Source organism: Chiloscyllium plagiosum, chromosome 6 (genome assembly GCF_004010195.1).
Source record: "Chiloscyllium plagiosum isolate BGI_BamShark_2017 chromosome 6, ASM401019v2, whole genome shotgun sequence".
NCBI lineage: Eukaryota > Metazoa > Chordata > Chondrichthyes > Orectolobiformes > Hemiscylliidae > Chiloscyllium > Chiloscyllium plagiosum.
The window spans coordinates 16,690,442-16,710,802 of NC_057715.1; the positions used below are offsets into that span (position 1 = coordinate 16,690,442).

General features: G+C 39.1%; 1 long non-coding RNA gene across 1 annotated transcript in view; it reads left to right on the forward strand.

Annotated features, from left to right (window-relative positions):
- LOC122550497 overlaps positions 1-20,361 on the forward strand; it is a 53,057-nt gene that overhangs the window by 29,456 nt on the left and 3,240 nt on the right. Inside the window, exon 2 of the long non-coding RNA XR_006311864.1 lies at positions 365-597. This is a non-coding gene — a long non-coding RNA (uncharacterized LOC122550497). The remainder of the gene's footprint in view (positions 1-364; positions 598-20,361) is intronic.

Below are 20,361 nucleotides of genomic sequence, written 5' to 3' on the forward strand. Positions count from 1 at the left end.
ACCATCAATACAAGCACACTCCAAACACAGAATGTCAACACAAGCACACTCCAAACACTGAAACATCACTACACAAAACACATCAAACACGGCAACATCATCATAGGAACATACCAAACTCTGAACCATCAACACTAACTATAAACTCAGGCTAAACACAAAATTAGCTCAGCCAACATTTCTTCTCAAAATAACATTCCCGTTTAAGCTTGAACGGATATTTTAATGTACGAAGCAACACTATTAATTGAAAGTCAATTTTATCTAAATTTCAAACATCGGCAAAGCTGTCATGATTAACTGTGAAATGTTTGACATCTTTTGCATATTGCAGATAAGCAATGTACACCTCTACTTTTTACAGGGCAGTATCCATAAGGTTATATAAAACAGAGCAAGAACTAATTGGAAGATTCGTGATTCCAACAAAAACTGGAGCAGTATCTCCCCAGACTTCTCTAAAAATATGAACAGAACACACAAGCAACCTCAGAGGAGGATAACGATAAAAACATATGCGTTATCGTCCCCTTGTGAAAACAGTTTGCAAACAAGAACACAGGCAGAAGGACTGAAATTCTTTGAATTTGAAACAAAGTAAGTTTTGCCCGGAATCTGCCGTTATCTCTTCCTGAGGCTCAATGTTATGCAGCACATAGAAAAATAATTTGCATGAATTAATTTTCCACAGGCAATGTCTCAAAAAAAGAGTTAATCTTGATTTTAATTTTCAGAAATTCCCCACTTTTAGGGCTAATTCCAATTTCTATTCTGAAACAAAACAGAGAATCTTTCAAGAAAATGCTTTATAATAGGACTGGAAAGGAGATAATGTCATTTTAAACAAAACAGTTCACCTGTGTCGGTTTTGAATTTCTAACGATCGAAAAATTCATTTTGACAACCCATTATGTTTTACTTGTGAAACCGGACGTAAAATATACGTGTTTCGGAATTTCTTTCATTAATGGTCTAATCGTCAGGAGAGAAAGGCAGCATAGCAGTCTAATTTACAGTATCATTCTAATCGTATAATTCAATGAGCGCAGTTATCTGAAACACTTCCGCCATAAACAAAAGGGGACACAACACAATAGTGACTCATCCAACTTGAAAGAGACGACGCAGATAAATAGAAAGCAGGTAGCTCTATTCTGTTACAGTTGCCAGTTTCACTTGATCACCGAATCAAACTTCAACTTGCGTTCTTACTCCTGGCAATGTTTTTTTCTGTCCCTGTAGTATGTGAATTACAGTTAAAGTGAACCAATTAAATGACGGAACCGCGCATTTATAAACAATAATTCTCAGCGATTTAAAAAAAAATTACTCAAATTTTGCTCCATGTGGTTTGTGGAGGGCAGCGAAGTTTCCTGTCAACACAGAATAAGAACTGAGGTTAAACTACAGGAGACAGATTCTCAGTATTGCTGTAATAACGCGGGTTTGATTTTGATAATAAATCTTCAAAATTGATAATGTGGATAAGTTGCAGAGGAAGTAGTGGAAGCTGGAAAAATTATAAGATTTTTAAGGTATCTGACTAGGAAGGGTTGAGAGGGAGATTGGCCAAACGCTGGCAAATGTAACTAGATTAGTTTAGGATATCTGTACGGCATGGACATGTTGGACCGAAGGGTCTGTTTCTGCGCTGTACGCCTCTGTGACCCACTGTATAGTACAGACATGTGTGTCAGTTGTACATGTAAAACCGTGAGCGGCTGTGTAGATCCGAGGGGTTTACTTTAATCAATGAAGTCCAACTGATAGCAATTCTGAAAGTTTTCGTTCGTTGTGCAGTAACATTGATGTGGAGACCACTGTTCACGACAATCTCAAACACATTTAGATTGAATTAAACGATCGGTTACGTTTAAAAAATGTCTGAGGTTTACAATACCCCATACCTTTGTAACTATTCGCTTTTCTATATCAATCAGAAAGGATTTTCTTTTGTGAATTTGTCAAATGAAGAACAGTTGTATTTTCAGAAAATTTTCGTTTACACCCTTTTCTGAATATCAGTAACCCCGGCTTTTAAATGTTAATAATAATCAATATTTCAGTTGAGAGGAACTCGTGAAACGTTTTGAGAAACAGTGGTTTTGGTTTACTCTGTGTGTGTGTGAGAATGTGTGTATGAGTGTGTGTGTGTGTAGTGTGTGTATGTGCGTGTGTGTGTGAGCGTGTGTGTGTGGGAGGGTCTGTGTGTGGGAGGGTCTGTATGTGTGTGTATGTGTGTGTGTCTGTGTTTTCATTTAGATTGTTTATATTTTATTTTCGTCTCTATCTTTTTGGGACTGGAGACAAGACAATGTTAGTTTTTTTTAAAAAAGAAGTTGCCTGAGCTCACACACAGCAGTCGCAGGTGCATGGGTTTTGGAAATATCGCAGAAAATTGAAAAAAAAAGTTGGAGAGACAATTGTCACACTGTAACGCGTCTGATTAACATGCCGTGACACTTTTCCCTTGTAGACCCGCATCCTAGCAACAGCAGACAAAGGATAGAGCGGCCTTAGTGGGGTCCATTGGGAGACAGTAAAGCCTTTGATCTGTCACTATTAAACACAGAAAGGAGAAAAAAAGGAGTCAGAACCATTAACCCGGGCCAGAACAGAGTCGGACCACGGTACTCCCATCCACACACTTCAAACTTAATAACTAGCTCCTAGATAAAGAGGATTATCTTTCAGTAAAATAGACAGCGACATCTTCCTTTAGCGACAGTGGAATTGACATTGAGTTGAGAAAGTTGCACTAGTTTTGGGCTAAAAGTTAACAGGCGATGTCACATTTCTTTGGGGGCGATTGTTGTGTACCTTTTATTTCTTTGGTTTAACGCCGGCTCCTGTTTTTTTTTATCAGTTTGCTGCCGCACAGTTTTATCGCTTCAGACCGGCTTTGGCAAAGAAAGCAAAGGGCGCGAGATCTCACAACTAGGGAAGATGTTTCTTATATAAAAACAAACGGCGCCGTTTCTAAGGAGAGGAACGGACGATTGTTGCAAGTTCTACATAATTCGTAACTGTTAACCATTTAGACTCGACGCAAAAGTTGGAATCTTTCCGTTTGCTTGTTACTAGTCTGTAGATTATGGTGATTTTGGGCTAAGTCTTTGAAGACTTGTCTCTTTCATTTATTTTGACTGCAATACAAACCACTCATGTTTGCTCTGTTATATGTGCTCACTACAGCGGAAAGAACACGACTCTGCTAACAAAAAAACGTGAGGCTGGAATACCTCTGCCACATCGGCTTTATCCTTCCTGTTCAAAAAAAAGACCCCTAGCTCCTGATGTGTTCGGCTTTTCAACACATTTTTTGCACCAGTCAAATCCATCGGTCTCCAACACCCCCAGCCATCTCTCACCACCTTCTCTCTAACCACTACACTCGCCCCCACCCCCACCCCCCCCCAACCCACCCACTCCCCACCTCCTAAACTCAACTCCAGCAGCATCGAAAAGGGTTGGGCTGTCTAAAGTCAAGAAAAACCCAGTCCTGCTAAAATCTCAACGCTTTTCACTTAATTTCTCTCCTCGGAACGAGCGGAAAATAATTTGCAAAATCCAGTGAAAAAAAACTCCCAAGTCTTTAGATACAAGTGAAATTGACAGTGAGACATTTGCTGGTTTCCGCTTTCGATTCTTTTTCACACGATTATAATCAAGACATTGTCGGATGAGGGACCTCAAAATCCGTTCAGATGTTTTAAAGCGTAATTATTTGAAATGTAGACAATAGATCAGAGTTTTTATTTGTAACGGGCTGATCAGCGCACGGTTGAAAATTTCCACCCTCTCAGTTTTACGAATTCGGACGATTTATCGGATAAATATTTTCCACTTTATTTCAAATAGCTATTTTTCAGCCTGGAGCGTTAATGGAGTGATGCAAAAATAATAAAAAAAGACAACATAACGAATAACGAAACAGGATTCCCGTTAACTTAGCAAATTATTCCGAGCTGCAAAGTTAATGTTTCGTTTCTACTGGTTGCCTCATATTAGAGAGCGCGGATTTTCAAACATATTTTAGTTAGTTTTTTGGGGGTTTACGGAGATGATGGTCTGAACTCTAATTTGATGTTTCAAACAGGACAGGGTGCGCTGAATTAACCTCTCTATAGTCAGTTGTGCGTTCAAATTTGATTTCAAATCATTTTTTTAAAAAATCGAAAATAGGAAACTTCTTTCAGGCAGTATAAATCTGACTGTTTTAGGCAACTCACCGGGTAATGCTTGTCTTTTAATACAAAAGGGAACGGGTACCCTATAATGGTAATATTGAGGTTGATTATGAGACAATTCTATCCGAAATGCTTGTTGAAAGGATTATATTCCTGGTGTTCAAGAAGAAATGAAGTTTGAAAGAGTGCCAAGGAGCGACATCTTTTCCCCCCTTGAAAATTTTGTGAAATAATTCTTTATGACAAGCACAGCCGTTCTTAAGTACACCTTGCTAGTCTTCAGCGACTTTTGTGAAGTTTAAATATTCCCGGATAAATATTAACGATCCTAACCCAACCCGATGCAACGGCAAATTCGGGTTATTTTATGAATAAAACTGCATTTGAATATTGGAGTCAACTTGCACAAAAATGTTGAGGGTTTAGAACATCCCAGTGAGGTAATCTATCAAAGAGCAGCCTTTTCCCCAGTGCTAATAAATTTCGATAACTGAGTGAAATCAGACGGTTATAGTCAACCTCGTTCAGCGCTAATTCTATCCTACTGTCATTTTAGCAGAAATCAGTTTGACAGTAACTGGAAATTTCGATTTCACAAATTGCTTCCCAGAGAACTTTCTAACAATAGTTCCTCTTCCCTATACACTTCTCATTTTCCTAACAGTCTAACAACGTCAAAACGAAAGCTCCCAGCTTCAATATTTCCTGCACCTGCTATTTTCTAATCCCAGTTGATGAAGAAGTGCATGCCTGGATTTCCCCCGAACAGAAATTTAAGCGCTGCTTTTGCTTTTTTTTTAAGCAAAATTGTTACATAAAATTCTGAACTTTACTAGATCAGGGAATAGATCAATCGTTCTGACCCTGCCATGGTCAAGCTAACACCTAATTTGTTTTAATGACATGGATCATTTCAAGTATTCCTTCATAAACACTTGACAGGGTTGGAAAGTAGGATTTAGACGCCTGAAATTCGTTCGGTTCCCAATTTCCTACGGTAGAATTAATTAAAGAAAAGCGCCAGATCAGCAATTCAAACCAATCCCCGTTCCCTCCACAAGAACGATGGCATTATTGAAATAAATATAATCTTCGGGCTCATAACCTTGTGTGTGCGAGATTCAAACTCACCCCCCCCCCCCCCACCCAATCTATAGGTCATTCCTCTTTAATTTCCCTCCTTTCTTGGCAGGCGGAGCTACAACAATTGACAGAGGTTTAAAGATTTAAATCTGGAGAACTGGTAATTGCTTTTTTCCCCCCACTTCTCTCCCGAGTTCCGCTGTAAAATCCCCGGCAGGAGGTCCCCTTGGTACAAAGCTGTGTGCTCCATTCTGGTGCATAAGAACTACAATTACAAATGCATTATTTGCACTTCAGGGTCATTAATATGCACAAAGTCCCACAGCTAATCTTATAATCCGTTTTGTTTCATTAATTGCCTTTCTAACACAGGCAGGAAAGAAAGAAGGGTTAAAAAAAGGGAACTGAAAACAGCTCGAACCCTTCACTATGGCACTCAATACTTTTGTCTCTTCAAGAAGATGCAGGAACAGTACAGACAAATTTACACTTCTCTCGAGGGATAATAAGACGTTTAGGCATCTGGTCCAGCCAGTAGCTCCCCCGCCCCAGCGCCCCTCCTTATTACAGGATCTGAAACTTTCCGACACATTAAAACCAACAAAGAACACTTTTTTTTTCACCCCCCCCCCCCAACATTGAATACAGTCAAACCGATTAAACTGCATAGTTTAAAATTCATTGCCCAATTTCCACACCATTTCAAAAGCAGGCCAAATTCCGATGTTGCTGCCCAGTTTACTCGCCCCAAGACAGACTGCGTCCTTTTTCAATCGTTTGTCATGTGTCAATCGAACTCTGGCAGGTACAAAAATGGCAAAACCCGCAATAAGCGTTCTAAAATGCCAATCCCTCCATGGCCTCTGCACACTCCTGTTTCTATGCCATCTCCTTCAGCCGGTAACTCTGGGATCTCTCGAGTTCTGGCCTCCTGTTCATTCCCGTTTCACTCATTCCACAGCCGTGATATCCTGGCCTTCAGTTGATTGGGCCCTAAACTCTAGAACCAATTCCCCCACCCCTGCCTCTCTCTATTCATTCTAGACACCCCATCCTGATGAAGGGCTTTTGCCCGAAACGTCGATTTTCCTGCTCCTCGGATGCTGCCTGAGCTGCTGTGCTTTTCCAGCACCACTCTAATCTCCGAATCTGGTTTCCAGCATCTGCAGTCATTGTTTTTACCCCTTTTATCATTCTTAATGAATGGCTTTTGCCCGATTTTCCTGCTCCTCGGATGCTGCCTGACCTGCTGTGCTTTTCCAGCACTATTCTAATCTTGACCCCTCTTACCATTCTACCCATTTGCTATTTGTTGTTTTATATTACCTTATAGAATACGTAAATACAGGTTGCTGTATAAATTGAATTACATCACAATCAAGGTTATCAATTAATGCAAAGGTGTGAGTTGTATCTAAAGAAGGAGTTCAAGGAGTCATTCCAAAAGTAAGATTCAAAGGTCTCAATGGGGAGAGAATTGGAGATAATCGTGTTCCTCTAACCACATGTTCAAATAAAAGAGAAACCTTTCACTTTGAGATGTCCATAATTATATTTGCCCCATAAATGGGATATTTCAGACAATATACCTGATGTAAATCAATTTGGAGTATTGACAATTTTGCATTACTTGTAAAATGTTACACATGCTGGGGTATTGATTGAAAAATGAATATGTGTTCTTCCCTTGAACAAAATCACCCAATGAAGAGGGAGTCGTTTACTTGTTGGCCAACAGCCAACTCAGTGATGATCAGGTGACTGACAGAAGGCTATTACAATCCTTTGTGAGGTCAGCATGGAAGGATTACAACAAAAATTGACTTGCCACAAAGCTGTTTCACAAACAGCAATAGATTCTTGCGGATTGTTAGTTTAGTGGAATATTCAGGAGTCTGGTTACTGCACTAAACCCAAAGATTTCAATATCATTTGCACCTTCTCCAATCATTAATTCTAGTACAATTACAACACTTAGATGATATTTAGGTAAGTACATGAATAGGAAAAAAATTGAGGGATATGGGCCAGGAGTAAGCAGGTGTGACTAGTTTAGCTTGGGATTATTTTTGGCATGGACCATTTGAATTGAAGGGTCTGTTTTTGTGCTGTATGACTCTATGACTCTATGACTATAAGTCTGAAGAATAGAGAGATAGCAGTTACTCCTCAGCCTCCAACCTGTTGCAATCAGGAGATAGGACCATGATGCACATTTGGTCCCATACAGTATATTCCTGGTCTCAACTGAGCCATCAGAATATCATGTTGATTTTACTGAAAGAAAGGACATTCTGAGGAAGACGCACCTTTGTGTAGTTTGAATCCATGAAAACATGATACCATAAGACAAGTAAAATAAAGATAGGGATTTGACCAATCAAGTCTGCTCTGTCATTCAATGAAATCATGACTGATCTGGTAATCCTCAGCCCAATTTTCTTGCCTTTTTCACGTAACCCTCTATTCCATTCCTGATTAAAATCTGTCTATTTCAACCTTGAATAGACCTAATGACCCAACCCCTACATCTGTCTACGGTAAAGAATTCAGAAGATTCCAGAGGCCCATATTGCAATATTCCTGCTAAGTGCACTGATGTGGTCCAGACACAACAAACAGACCCATACATAATACAGGGAAAATTAAGGGAACATCAACCAATTGTCCCCACAATTTTTCATCTCCAGCAACATACAGTGATCTAAAATGCTGAGGATAATAAAATCTGATGAAACATCACAACTCGAGCAAGTTCTAGGTCAAAGTGTTCAGGAGGTCCAATGGGCCACAGATGTTCTTTGTAAACCAGCATTTTGTTCCCTACTGGGATTTACAACCTACACTGTGTCAACCTGATGTTGTCAAAACTAATCTTCACTATCATCGCCTATTGCTTCAGTTAGTTAGGGTAGGCTCTGACTACTGATAAATGCTTCCCATTTTTGATTTTTAGTGTTTTTCCTGATGTTGTGAAAACTAATCTTCATTATCATCGCCTATTGCTTCAGTTAGTTAGGGTAGGCTCTGACTACTGATTAATGCTTCCCATTTTTGATTTTTAGTGTTTTTCCCTGAATGCCTTCTTTTCTCAGAGAATAATAGCAAATAGCACATGAAATTTCTAAATCAGCATCCACGCTAAAACTCCAGACTTGTTGACTGTCTGTGAATTTCCTCTGAGAGCAATGTTTGATGATATGTTCTTGTTATTAATTAGAAGCTCTGTGCTCATGTGATGCGATTAATGCTGAAAGATCCCATTTATTGTCTGTCTCAAGATGGCCGATCTAGGTTGTTATCCTGAACTATTGTGATATTGCAGGTTTTCATAGTGTGAAGCAGAAAGCATTTCACATTGGTGATACATTGGCAGTCACCTTTGGTCACTGTACTGAACCAGTTAACAGGCTGCACTTAAAACATCCATCTACAATCACAGAATCACACAGCACAGGAAGACCATATTCGGCCCATCAAATCAATGTCAGTTCTTTGAAAGAGCTATCCAATTAGTTCCACTCTCCTGATCTCTCTCCATATCCCTGAAAATGTTTCCCCTTTAAGCCTAGATCTAATTCCCTTTTGAAAGTTACTATTGAATCTGCTTCCAGCATCCTTTCAGGCAGTGTATTCCAGATCACAACAACTTGCTGCTGAAAGAAAATCTCCTCATCTCCCCTCTGGTTTTTTTTGCCAATTACCTTAAATCTGTCCTCTGGTTACCAACCCTCCTGCCAGTAGAAACGGCATCTCCTTATTTAATCTATCAAGACTTATCTCTTCGTCAAAAAATGGCATTCAGACTTTGCAGTTGCTGAAGGAGGAGAGAGTGATAAAACAGCAAAACTGAAAGCTGAAGAGAGGTTTTTATTTTAAATAAAAAGATTTTTCATTCCGTAGCAGGCATACAGATTACAGTTGGAGTGTGGAAGTGAATATTTGAAAACAGATTGTAGCATAGAACTTTCATTACAAGGCTCTTTCTATAAATATTCAGCAAGTTGGAACCTGTCAAAGATACCCAGTCTATATTTTTGATAAACAATCATCCTGCAAATTATACATTGTCAGAGGATGTAAAGCATCTTCCTGTCATTTATGACTGTTGATATCAGGCAGCTATTGTTAATCAGATTGACCTGCATTAATAACTATCTCTACTTTGTGTACATCACAGACCACTTCAACTTTTAAAGACAATTGCACAAATTATGGATATATGGCTATAAATAAAAATATGTATACATTAGGGCAGCTGCATTACATTATGGCTTGTACAATCATTTTTACCATATTAGTCACAAATCAAATCAGCATGATTCTTGGAACAGAATGGATACCATATATTATTTAAATATTTATTATATAGCATTTATTTCACATTATCAATACCAGTGTAATAACTAATACTTCTTCACAACAACTTGTATATATATAATACCTTTTAAATCGTAAACAATCAGAAGGCACTACATTGTAGTTTTATGAAACAATATGTTTCACAGATCTACACAAAGAGATGCAAGGAAAGAGGTAGGTTTGAAGGAGTAACTGAAAAGAGAGAGAGACAGAGAGAGAAAGAGTAAGAGATGGAAAAGTTAGGGATGGAATTCCAGAACTTAAGGCCCAGAGAGATGAAGGCATGGCCACCAATGTTGGAGTTAAGAAAATTGGGAATTTCACAGCAGTATTTTACTACATGCACCACATGAAACATTCCATTTTCCTACATTGCATTACCTGCTTCCAAATTACTAGATATAGGAGAGCAAGAGCAAACATACTAAAAAAAACTTGTGTTTAAAAGAAGATCCTTTCCTTCTAATATTATCTAACATCAAGTCCATCTCCCATCTTGGAGCTGATTCACCTTACACTTATTATTTTTCAGACTTCTTATTTATTTCACATCTGCTATTCCCTGCCCCAAAATCCCAAGTTGTAATATAAGTAGCTAAATTAAGAAAATAACTTGCAATTAGAAAATATCTTTCATGATTTCAGGGCACGCCTATTGCTTACAGTAAAATAAATACTTTTGAAATGTATCCATTGTTTTATTGTTGGAAACAACAATATATTTGCACACAGCAAACTCTCACAAACAATGTGACGATGATCAAATAATCAATTTCAATTACTGGTTGGGATATAAGTATTAGCCAAAACATTTCTGCTCTTTTACAAAAGAGTGTTCTGAATGTTTCAAATTCACCTGAAAGGTCAAATAGGGTCACAGTTTAATGTCTCATCCAAACACAATACCCCCAATCATTGCATTGATACGGCAGCCTAGATTTTGTGATTGGATCCTGGCACAATATTTGAATTCACAATCTTGTGATTCAGAGGTAACAATACCACCCATTGAGCTGTGGTTTAGACCATTAACCATAGGAATGAGAACATTAACCATTCTTTCTTCACACAAAAAGCTGAAAGAACTGCTGGTGTATGGGAGAAGGATTCACATTTTTGGATTACTGGAATCTCTTCTGGGTTAGAAGTGACCTGCACACGAAGGACGGATTGCACCTAAATTGGAAGAGATCGAATTTACTGGCAGGGAGATTTCCTAGAGCTGCTCAGGAGGATTTAAACTAGTAAGGTGGGGGTGGGAGCAACCCAGTGAGATAGTGAGGAAAGAGATCAATCTGAGACTTGTACAGTTGAGAACAGAAGTGAGTCAAACAGTCAGGGCAGGCAGGGATATAGCAGAGAACAAGGTAGTACTGATAAATTAAACTGCATTTATTTCAATGAAAGAGGCCTAACAGGGAAGGCAATGAACTCAGGGCATGGTTAGGAACGTGAGACTGGGACATCATAGCAATTACAGAAACATGGCTCAGGGATGGACAGGACTGGCATCTTAATGTTCCAGGATACAAATGCTACAGAAAGGGCAGAAAGGGAGGCAAGAGAGGAGGGGGAGTGGTGTTTTTGATAAGGGATAGCATTACAGCTGTACTGAGGGAGGATATTCCTGGAAATACATCCAGGGAAGTTATTTGGGTTCAACTGAGAAATAAGAAAGGGATGATCACCTGATTGGGATTGTATTATAGACCTCCTGATAGTCAGTGGGAAATTGAGAAACAAATTTGTAAGGAAATCTCAGTTATCTGTAAGAATAACAGGATGGTTATGGTAGGGGATTTTATCTTTCTAAACATAGATCAGGATTGCCATAGTGTTAAGGGTTTAGATGGAGATGAATTTGTGAAGGGTGTACAAGAAAATTTTCTGATTCAGTATGTGGATGTACCTACCAGAGAAGGTGCAAAACTTGACTTACTCTTGGGAAATAAGACAGGGCAGGTGACTGAGGTGTCAGTGGGGAGTACTTTGGGGCCAGTGACCATAATTCCATTAGATTTAAAATAGTGATGGAAAAGGATAGACCAGATCTAAAAATTGAAGTTCTAAATTGGAGGAAGGCTAATTTTGACGATATCAGGCAATAACGTTCTAAAGCTGATTGAGAGCAGATGTTCACAGGTAAAAGGACGGGTGGAAAATTGGAGGCCTTCAGAAATGAGATAACAAGACTCCAGAGATGGTACATTGCTGTTAGGGTGAAAGGGAAGGCTGGTAGGTATAGGGAATGCTGGATGGCTTAAAGAAATTGAGGGTTTGGTTAAGAAAAAGAAGGAAGCGTATGTCAGGTATAGACAAGATAGATCGAACAAATCCTTAGAAGAGTATAAAGGCAATAGGTGTATACTTGAGGGAAAACAGGATGGCAAAAAGGGGACATGAGAAGCTTTGGCAAATAGAGTTAAGGAGAATCCAAAGGGTTTTTACAAATACATTAAGGACAAAAGGATAACTAGGGAGAGAATTGGGCCCCTCAAAGATCAGCAAGGTGGTCTTTGTGTGGAGTCACAGGAGATGGGGGAGATACTAAACGAGTATTTTGCATCAGTGTTTACTGTGGAAAAGAACATGGAAGATATAGAATGCAGGGAACTAGGTGGTGATATCTTGAAAAATGCCCATAATACAGAGGAGGAAGTGCTGGAGGTCTTGAAACACATAAACATGGATAAATCTCCAGGACCTCATCAGGTGTACTCTAGAACTTGTGAGAAGCTACAGAAGTGTTTGCTGGGCCTCTTGTTGAGATATTTGTATCAGCAATAGTCACAGGTGAGGTACCGGAAGACTGGAGATTGGCTAATGTGGTACCACTGCTTAAGAGGAGTGGTAAGGACAAGGCAGGGAACTATAGATGAGTGAGCCTGACATTGATGGTGGGCAAGTTGTTGGAGGGAATCCTGAGGGACAGGAGGTACATATATTTGGAAAGGCAAAGACTGATTAGGGATAGTCAACATGGCTTTATGCGTGGGAAATCATGTCTCACAAACTTGATTGAGTTTTTTAAAGAAGTAACAAAGAGGATTGATGAGGGCAGAGCAGTAGATGTGATCTCTATGGACTTCAGTAAGGCTTTTGACAAAGTTCCCCATGGGAGACTGCTTAGCAAGGTTAGATGTCATGGAATACAAGGAGAACTAGCCATTTGGATACAGATCTGGCTCAAAGGTAGAAGACAGAGGGTAATGGTGGAGGGTTGTTTTTCAGCCTGGAGGCCTGTGAACAGTGGAGTGCCACAAGGATCAGTGCTGGGTCCTCTACTTTCATCATTTATATAAATGACTTGGATGTAATTTGTGTTGCAGATGTTTCGTCCCCTGTCTAGGTGACATCCTCAGTGCTTGGTAGCCTCCTGTGAAGCGCTTCTGTGATGTTTCCTCCGGCATTTATAGTGGTTTGTCTCTGCCGCTTCTGGTTGTCAGTTCCAGATAGCTGGTCGTGTCGTTTCGTGGCTAGTTGGTGTTCATGGATGCGGATCGTTAGCTGTCTTCCTGTTTGTCCTATGTAGTGTTTTGTGCAGTCCTTGCATGGGATTTTGTACACTATATTGGTTTTGCTCATGCTGTGCATCGGGTCCTTCATTCTGGTGAGTTGTTGTCTGAGAGTGGCTGTTGGTTTGTGTGCTGTTATGAGTCCTAGTGGTCGCAGTAGTCTCGCTGTCAATTCGGAAATGCTCTTGATGTATGGTAGTGTGGCTAGTCCTTTGGGTTGCGACAAGTCCTCGTTCCGTTGTCTTTCCCTTGGGCATCTGTTGATGAAATTGCGCAGGTATCCGTTTTTAGCGAATACATTGTAGAGGCGTTCTTCTACAAGATAGGATAGTGAATAAGGTGTTTGAGGGGCATGAGAGGCATGGATAGGATAAATAGACAAAATCTCTTCCCTGGGATAGGGAAATCCAGAACTAGAGGGCATAGGTTTTGGGTGAGAGGGGAAAGATATAAAAGAGACCTCAAGGGCACCTTTTTCATGTAGAGGGTGGTACACATATGGAATGAGCTACCAGAGGATGTGGTGGAGGCTGGTACAATTGCAACATTCAAAAGGCATCTGGATGGGTATATGAATAGGAAGGGTTTGAGGGATATGGGCCGGGTGCTGGCAGGTGGGATTAGATTGGTTTGGGCTATCTGTTCAGCATGGACAAGTTGCACCGAAGGGTCTGTTTCCATGCTGCAAACGTCTATGACGTTATGAGTCTGACTGCACATGTTGGAAATCAGAAACAAAAACAGATTCAGAAATTGCTGGAAAAAATGGAACAGGTCTGGCAGCATCTGTGGAGAGAAATCAGAGTTAATGCTTTGGGTCCAGTGACCCTTCTTCTGAACCCTTCCTTCCTCTCTAGCACTCTGGGATGTTTGAACTATTTGTTGCACCTCCTATTGAACTCCATTTGAGCTCAGCCAACTCATCATAGATTTACTTTTTTTTGTGATGCAAGTGTATCCGGCATTATGAAAGAGAGGCAAGGTGGATTTGAGATAAAGACCAGCTATGACCAAAATGAATGGTGAAGGCAGTTTGAGGGAATTTCATGACCTCCACCTGATTCTATTTGTTTCAGCAACCTGCACAGCTGTTCATTTCCCCACTCAGACATCGGACTTTGTTCACATTTCTCCAGAGTTCTGCTTCCTAGTGAAATGGTTCCTGTCATGCCCTTCTGTTCTATTTGCAACACGTATTGACACCAGCCTAATCATGAGTCATGGAAAAGCAAATTAGTACACCAAGACAAAAAAAATCAGTCCAGGAAACTTGCAGGGCGGTGGGGAAAGAGCAGGCAAGACTGGGAATAATTTAATATCATTTTGTAGGGGTCCGGTGCAGGCTGACTTCACTCAAAGCTGTAAGACTCGACAAAAACTAAATGATGATATAATTACAAAACCCAAAATGTTGCAAAAATTACATATGGCCACAAGAGATACAACAATCTGCATCTCAGTTTTATTGTTTGTGTTTTATTGGAGTCCATTCAATTATTTAAATATTAGAACACTATAGTAAGACCAGACGACACAGACGCAGAAGTAGGCTGTTCGAGCTATCGAGTATGCTTCACTGCTCATTGAAATCAAGGTTAGTCTGACAATGTTCAACTTCATTTTCCTGCCTTTTCCCAATTCTATGACATTTTATCTTCTACGACAGACACTTAATACTCAGCCTATCTACTTTTTGTAATTTTATCCTTTCTTGCTGTCTTTTGCCATAGTTACTGATTGCAATCAGCCGCAATTCTTATCCATGTGTTTTCTCACAGACTAAGTGTTCACAGCTTACTTCTGGGTAGTGGGGCGAAGGGGTCTAGTGAATAGATACTACAAGCCTAATTCAATGGCCACATCTCTTCAACAGGTGCCAATTCAAGAGTGAACAAGCGTGTGTTTGCCTAATTCATGGAGCCCAGTGTCAATTGAAGCACGTCTACTGTAGCATCAGATAGTGGATTTGAAAGACAAATTTACAATGCAGGTCTTGATCAAATAGCTTGTGAACAGGACTTGGAAGAGAATTGAAGTAATAGTGAATCAAATCTGGCACCTGAAATAAAAACAAAATATGCCAGAGAAAGTCAGCAGGTCTGGTAGCATCTGTGCAGACAGAAACTGAGTTAATGTTTCAAGTCAAAAGACTCTTCTTTGGAATCCACATCCGTATAAATGTGCTTCATCTCCAGGATGCCATTGATTAGCGCGCTCGGCTATTAATTGGAAGATTGGTGGTTGGAGCCCACCTAGGGATGAGTTTGATCTGTTTGGGCAGTATGGTGGCTCAGTGGTTAGCGCTGTTGACTAGTACCAATTGGACCCAGGTTCGATTCCAGCCTTGGGTGTCTGTATGGAGTTTGCACTTCACCCATTTTCTGAGTGAGTTTCCTCCCGTTGCTCTGGTTTTCTCCCACAGTCCCAATTTATACAGATTAAGTGGATTGTCTGTGCTGAAATTGTCCGTAATGTTCAGAATGTGTAGGCTAAGTGGATGAGCTATGGTGAATGTGGGGTGTGGGGATACGATCTGGGTGGGATGCTCTTTGGATGGTTGATGCAGACTCGTGGGCCGAATGGCCTCCTTCTGCAGTGTAGGGATTTGATGGTACACAGAAGCATTATGAGATAAAACCACCAGAGACTTTAGGCCAGGTACACCTTACGGAATATCTTAAAACTGGAGAGGTGCAAAATGAGAGAGTTCCAAAGATTAGAGATGGGCAGCAGTTCAAAATGAAAGGACCATTGAGATTGCAGAAGCTTGTAAAACTGCAGGAGATTACAGAAATAGAGACATACAAGATCCTGGAGCAATGTAAGCACAAGAACAGGAATTTTAAATTCAAGGCGTTGTGAGACCCAGGAGCCAACGTAGGTCAGTATGCACAGGGGATGATGAATGAATTGTATACGATGCAAGTGAATAGGACATGGGCGAATGAGATTTGGATGAACTCTCTGAAAACATTACAATTGTAATAGTTTTCTTGTGAAGGAAAACTTAACCAGTTATTAGCTAAAAACTTTCTCCTATGAATAATATTCTTTGCCTTTACACAAAAGATCCAGAGAAAATTTGCTTCAATCTTCCTGACTGGGATCCACTAAATAATGTAGAGACTGAAATGCATCTGACAACATCTTAATCTGGATTACTCAAACGATGAATTATTTGAGCCATGAAAATTTACATTTCAGAAGATAAGCAACTGTAAATTAAAACATTACAGGCTTTTGCTAAAGATAAACCTTGCAAAAAGCCAAAGGGTCCTGGGATTCATCAAGCACTCCCTATAGCCGCTCCTCCTCTATGCTTTATTAAGCTAATGAGTGCTAGACAGGCAACATTTGATGCATTTCCCCCTTGTCCCCAAAGATCAATAAATTACTCCAGTCGGTTTTAATTTAAATGAAACGATTTATTTAATTGGGAAAATTCTCTCTGTTGTGAAGATGATGTTGTCAAAGATTGTAATAAAGGACCTTGAAACAATGAAGACATTGGTTGGGGAAGCCCTAGGCATGAATTAACAGAATAAAACAAATGTTGTCTGCGTGTCCTGTTGAGATGAATGAAAATATTATGCAAAAACATAGAAAGTAGGTTTTATTAAGTCCATAGGGTTATTTAGGTTTCATGTTTCTTTTGGAGATTTAGAACTGGAATATGTAATCATAATGCATTTACACTTCACCTAATACATCTTATTTTATTACTCACATTGTGCATAATCCAGTTACATATGCTCTTCATATCAAAAGATTATAAATTACAAAATACTGAGGAGGTTTCAAGTCTGAATTAGGTTACAACTCAACAACAGTGATACATTTACTAATTCATGGACCCCATTAAGACATCTGACAAGCAAATACTTAATAGGATATAGTACAAGTGTCCTGTAAAACAATTACATCTAACACTAAGTCAATAGGTTTGGGGAATGCAATAAATAACACGAGTACAGTTGAGGTCAGGGACAGATGTAGGCAGACTTGTATACACTGTGTGACAGTGAAAGATGGAGTTAATTTTTGGTACATTTTAAACTGTGCACTTTAAATTTCATTAGTCTCTTTTGTCACAATACCAACTGTACACCAATTAAAGGTTCTTATTTGAATGTGAACTGTATAAAGATTATAATAGTATTCCATGTAAACTTTCAAATGCACATTATAAAATTTTACAGTTATAGTTTGGAGCTATATTGCCATTTTATCTGTTGTGCATGGAATTGGTATGTGGCCACTGTTGGAATGTGTGGACACAAAGTGAAGATTAGGAGCAGACAAATTAAATTAGAATTCCTACAAGTCTTGACTAAATTGGGATATATAATGCGCTAAAGACATTAGGAAGAATTTTACAGGCAGAAATAGGCCATTCATTCCAACAGCTCTCAGTCAGTGTTTATGTTTCACATTGGCTACCACTGCATTTTCCATCTAACTCTTTCTTCGTTGTGTTTATGGATCTTCCTCTTAAATGCATTTGTGCTACTCATCCTACGGATCCATGTAGTAAAGAGTTCCACATTCTAACAATTCTCAGGATAAAGAGTTTTTCTTCAATTTCTTAAAGGATGCACTAATGGTTTCGTATTTTTATGACCTTAGCTTTGGTCTCCTTCATATCTGAGATTATCTCTTTTCATTAGTCTATGAAATAATTTCATAATTTTAATGAATTCAACTCTCAGGCTCTACCAATAGAGCTTGCTTACTTCCGGCGTCAGCCTTCTCAGTCTATAGTCCTGATTCATCCAATTTTCCTAGACTAACAGTGAATGCTTTTCAATAGGAGAATATTTTAAAAAGTAGTCCATTCAACCCCTTGTGCTTGTTCTAGGTCATGGGTAATTTGTACCATGACTCCACCTGCATTGATTCTATTATCCTTAACATCCGTAACTAAAATCGATTCATCTTCATTTTCACATTTAAGTGAGACATCTTCAAAAGCAATTTTTTGCGGTGTGGCAGGAACAGTTCCAGATTTCCACTTCCCTTTGATTGTGCAAGTGCTTCCTGGCCTCACTCCTACACAATATGGCTGGAAATTTTAAGACTTTGCCCTGTTGCTTTGGACTTCATCACCTCTTTCATCACCCGAACCCCATCCCCACCCCCAAAATATCAAAAGGTTTCTCTAACTCTACCTTACCATAGCAATGCCTTGACAAATCAGAATAATCTTGCCAAAAAAAGCACTTTTTCTCCTATATAAATTGCCATGATCATTGTAAACTTGTGTTTGTCCTGAAGAATGCAAGATGATGTCTCTTTTCAAAAATACTACAATTCTATGCTACCAAATGACTGTTTGCATACACTGAAAATTATATTAGCAAAATCAATTGCAAACAATATTCCTTGCACTCATTCAAATATAAAATTAGGTCATTTTTAAAAATGACAGCATTGTATCATTGCTGTAATGACTAATAACCTTATGAATATACCATAATTTGAACAATTAAAGGTTTAATGCAAATGTTGTAAAATGATAAAGCACATTTATCCATTTAAGAAAACAACTTTCATACTTTATGAGAGGCAGGAAATCTACAACAGCTAAACAGAGTTAGTAAATCTTAGCGAATTTTCATTGATAAACATGATCAATGTTTTAGCTGAAACATGAAATAAAATTATAGACTGCTGTGAAAAATTCAATCCAGCATGTTTCAAACTTGAAGACAGTACCGGCAATTATAAAGCACCATCAATGAACTCAAGACAAACCAAAGTACTTTACAGTCAATCAAGTATCTTTTCTAAATGAGATCAATATTGTAATCAAGGAAATATGGCAGCTAATTTACTAAAAGCAAATTTGCAAAACATCAATCCGATAAAGACACAAAAATCTGCTTTTAGTTTGTTGAGGTATAAGTGTTGTCCAAGGACACGGGGAGAAACCCCTGCTCCACCCTGATGTGGAATCTTTATGCCCACCTGGGAGGGCAGATGTGTCCATGGTTTTGTGTCTCCTGGGAGAAGTGATTGTTTTATGTCTGCAAGGGAACACGCATCCAATCCTGATTCAAATGACCTGTTCACTCTAGAAAAGCTTGAGAAATTGGGCTGTTAGCAGCAAATGGATAGTCACAAGATAATAATGATGTTTAAAGTGCCTGATTTTGTTTAGTGCCATGCAGGAACACCTGTTCAATATTATTTACAGTATAAAGTGACAAAGATTGGGTGTTCAGCAGTGCTATTTGCACTTTGAACGCTCCATGACTTCCAGTCCTATTGGAGCCACATGTAACTCGAGATCCAGATTACATGTTTGATTTGTAGATATAGATTTGTTTTGGACTGTTCTTCAGCTTGGTTTTACAGAAGCCCCTATGTCTAGTAAACCTTAAAGTAAAACACATCAAAAACATTTCACTTTGTAAGCACCATTAATTTTATTCAGATGATCATCTTGTGTCACTGTACAGTTAAAAAGAATTTCCAGTATTCACATTTGCAAGTAATGCCGATGCTGTGACGTAGTCTTACTTCAAAAAGAGACAACAATAAACCGCTGGCAGCAGTAGATACGAGACCAGAAAAGTTATCATTATGTCAAATATATTTTAATCATTGCCCTTTTAAAAAAAAATCAAAATGGAATTAACCACAGGATAGCAAACCAATTTTAGAACATTTAAAAAAAAAAATTTGACACTTTACAAAATCAAAACATACAGGTCCAATAATTAGTATTACTTTTGTAAAATTAAAGAAGATCCTTTAGCCTCTGGAGGAACTAGATCAGCTGATGCATAAGCCATGAGGCAATCTGAAGTATTTTTTAGTTTTAATTTGTGAACGCCCCTCAGTTCCTGAAGGAATCTTTCTCAGGAGTGTGAATTTAATTTGGGTTCTGCAGTGAACAAACTTTGGCCCTTTGCAGTACTTAACCCTTCAGCACAGGAGCTCTGCTGCACTGTGTAACAATGGGTGATTATTATGCTTATTTACTTTGCCTCAAACTGGGCAAACCTCTGGTTAAACAGGCTTGTACCCCAGCCTGTTAGCCAACCAACACGTCTGACCTGCAGCAGTGTTTTTTTCATGTGATACAAAAACTGACAGGGGTCCTCCCAGACGAATCCTGCTGCACTGTGCTTCTAATCGTTGCATCAGAAAAAAAATTACTGCAGGTCTGTGTCTAACCGTGTCCCTAACCATAGTGTATGAAGTTA